Genomic DNA, 3,509 nt, shown 5'->3' with positions numbered 1-3,509 from the left:
CCGTGCGTCCATAACACAGTCGCCCAGCGTAGACCCCCGTGTCAGTGAACTGCATCTGCTCTATTTAATGGATTGTCACAAGCGAGCCTACGAGGGTGACAGACCTCAAAATAGCTGGTTCTATGTGGGAAAGCCACGTGGGGCCTGTGACCAGCTCTACTCAACCTCGGCTGCACCTTGGAATCACCTGGGGAACTTTAACAAACATCATTACCTGGGTCGCACCCCCAAAGATTCCGATTTAATCGGTCTGGGACGTGGTCCGGGCAACGGCATCTTTTAAAGCTCCCCCAGCTGATTCTAATGTGCAGCTAAGGGTGGGAGTCACGGCCTTAGACCGTCAGAGCTGGAAAGGAACCCAGACCCTGGCTATTTGCGGTGAAGTCCTCAGACCAGCAGCGTCGGTAGCCTTTTAGAAATGCAGACTCCCAGGCCCCATCCCAGACCTACCCAATTAGTATCTGCATTTTTAACAAGAGCCCAGGGGATTTGCCTGCCCGCTGACGTTTGAGAGACACTGCCTTAGAAATCGGTAGTTTCTGGATCAGCCTCCTCCAATTCCTGATGCAGAAATTGGAACCAATCACACGAGATGATCGATTTGGACAAGAGGTGCCCCAGAATCATGCGGAAGCTCCAGGTCTCCCATCGCCCAGCTTCAGCCAGATTTCCTCTTGTTCAGCTGGACTTTGTGTCGTTCTAGAAGGGCACTGAGAGTCTTCAGAGATTCCCCAGTCCCTTGCGTGGACAGCCCTGAGTGGGAGACACAGCTCTCATCTCAGAGTTGTGGAAACCACCCGATCAATGTACTGCAGAATTTCTGGCTGTTTCTTGCTGGGGGAAAAATATGTCTCGGTAAAATCCATTATGTATTCTGGGTATATGCAATGAGTTTGTCTTGAGACATATTTATGCCCGAGAATATTATGTATTCTCTTTCTATACCATGCAAGGTTAAATTTTTTGAAAATTTATATTTGCTTTTTATCACCCAGACGTATAAGCGATTTATAGCCAGGGCCGAATAGATTGGAATCAGATGGCAAAACCCAGATTAACCCCCTGCATCCTGGTGGCCGGTGGTCAGTCTTTGCGATTAATGATATTTTCACCTGAGTGAACGCATTCAAGACTTTCCTTTTAAAAGATAAATATGCAGGTGGGTATCATTTTTGCAATGCAGTCTCTTCCTCTTGCTTCTTTAAGTTCATCCAGCATTTTTTTAAAGACAGACATATTGAAACAGTCATACACTGAATAATTCATGTGGAAAAATTTGGGGGAGAGCTAAATAGAGGTGACTCGTGGTATATTCTTACTTACTGGTTGTTGGAAATTGGAGAGTTTCTGTATTACATAATTGCTATTCACCAGAAATGCAGTGGCTGAAGCAGCCGGGGATACTTCACATGGTTCCTTTTGCTCCAATCCTGCAGTCACTCGACCAACTCTGAACAGTCTTTTGGAAAGAAAAGATGCTCAGAGGACACTGGTCCAGTCCAGGTGAGGTCAGGCGGCACGCCCACAGGCGCTTCCTGCTGAAGACACGATTTGATCACACCTACACGTGCCTGGGCGCGGGCGCGTACCCCCAGCCACCAGTGTGATCGATCACCCCCCATTTTCTGCCAGACCCCAAGAGGGTCTTTATGTGCAAATCCCTGGCCCAGGGTGGTCCCGTAGAACCGCTCAGCATCCACCCAGGTGCAAAAGGCAGCCAGAGGATGAATCATTATGATTTTTTTAATCAAGTAACAGACCCAGGTGTAGCAGCAGCCCAGCTTTCTAATATCACTCTGGCTTTGATAAATATGTCCCATTCCTTGATAACTTTTCCAAATCCTTTAATATCCTGCAGCTCGGTCCCTGATGTCTGCCTGTCGCAAAACTGTGTGAAGGGAGACCAAATGTCAATAAAATCTCCCTGCCTGCCTCAACCGACTACATAATCAGCTCCAAGGTAAATAAATGGTAAGTTAGTTATCTGCTGGGGGGAGGGGGTTGCTCGGGGCCTATCTGGCCTTCATTTTTGCCTTCTTATGGAGCTGACCGAAACGTCTTCTTACTCTAGCGTCTTCTGGGAGAAGGTGTTGGATTTGTTTTTTTCTTCCCCTTGGAGGGACAGCCTGCTCCACTTTTCTGAAACGGCTGTCTGCTTTCTGCTTCGCTCTCCTCAACTCCATTATATCACCTTTCATCACATTAAACAGGTCTTCAGGGTGGTCAGAGAGCTTCGCTCTGAGGGATGATGTTATGATGAGGGCGACGTGTATGAAAAATCATTTTTCAGCTCCATCCCAGGCAGGCCACGGGTAAGACTGGAGGGGAGGGGCAAGGCGCCGAGTGGGTCTCACTTCAGACAGGAGTCAGGTTCCTGAGGAGAGATTTCATTCATTCATTCATTCATTCATTCATCAAACGCATAGCCGGCACTACTCCATGTCAGGCTCTGAAATACATCAGCGAACAGAAGAGACAGAAATGGGCCTTCCCTCATGGAGCTTCCATAAGTAGAAGCATCTGAAAGCCTTTGGGGGAACGTGCTTAAAATCAGACTCACAGAAAAGCAAGAGAAAGGGCTGAGTTGAAGGGTTTCAGGCAGCCCTGCCCATAAGGTTCTCCCATGCCAGCACCGACGAGTGGTATTCTTCCCAGAGACACTCTTTCTTTTGAGTGAAATCATCCTTTTTTCCAAGAGCAATTACCCTTGGAAGGGATTAGCTGTTATCACTCTCTAGCACCTTAGTGTGAATTTATTTATTGGACCCTCTTCCTGCCTAGATAGGAGGGCCTCCAAGGCTGGAAACACAGGAAAGTCCTGAAAAGGCAGTGGCAGAGGAGATGAGGACAATTGGGGCCAGCCTTTCTCCTCAGAGCCCCCTGGGGCCCCCTGTTAGCAGGCAGATGCCTCATCCCCGCCTGACCCCACTGAGTAAGGCTCCCACTGCATAGCCCGGGCGCCCCTTCACGGGCTTTTCCCACTAAACGACCCAGGGACATTAAAGGAACTCTTTAGGGAAAAGGCCAAATGACATTGAGGTTCTCCAAGTTCAGATAACTTCTAGCTGCCCTTCCTAGCGGTGATGACAGCTCTCCACCGTTGCTTAACCGAAGGTACCGCCCCATGCTTGCTTGGTGTCTTGAAACCCTGTCCGTACCATTGTAACCAGTCTCCTGATTCAATGCATACCCTATTTGAGTGTGCTATCTGTTTGCTGCCCACACCCAGCCCCATACAGGGGGGCAAAAGGAGAGCAGAGAGATCAGAGGTAGCACCAGTATCTGGACCCGGGTAGGAAAAAATGGACGCCCGCAGAGCCTGATGTAAGAATTTTTTTTCACATGTAGTGGGCATAAGAATGTCCGTAAGATATAGATTCCAGGACACAGCCCCTTCTGACTCAGTGATCTGACTGATGACCTGGGAATGTGGGTTTTTAACAGGCATCAAAAATGATGCCAAATCATGTGACCTGTGTACCACAAGTCAATACGTGTGGATTTAATAG

The 3,509-nt window shown here is 48.5% G+C and overlaps 1 long non-coding RNA gene across 1 annotated transcript; it reads left to right on the top strand.

Moving 5' to 3' along the window:
• Window positions 1–1,041: 1,041 nt before the first annotated feature.
• Window positions 1,042–1,971, top strand: LOC132512901 (uncharacterized). Its single transcript, XR_009538393.1, has 3 exons — window positions 1,042–1,159; window positions 1,437–1,503; window positions 1,859–1,971. It is a non-coding gene; the product is annotated as an uncharacterized LOC132512901 (long non-coding RNA).
• The last annotated feature ends 1,538 nt before the right edge of the window (window positions 1,972–3,509 follow it).

The sequence above is a fragment of the Lagenorhynchus albirostris genome, chromosome X, assembly GCF_949774975.1.
Source record: "Lagenorhynchus albirostris chromosome X, mLagAlb1.1, whole genome shotgun sequence".
NCBI lineage: Eukaryota > Metazoa > Chordata > Mammalia > Artiodactyla > Delphinidae > Lagenorhynchus > Lagenorhynchus albirostris.
This window is presented reverse-complemented; position numbering and strand designations above follow the sequence as displayed.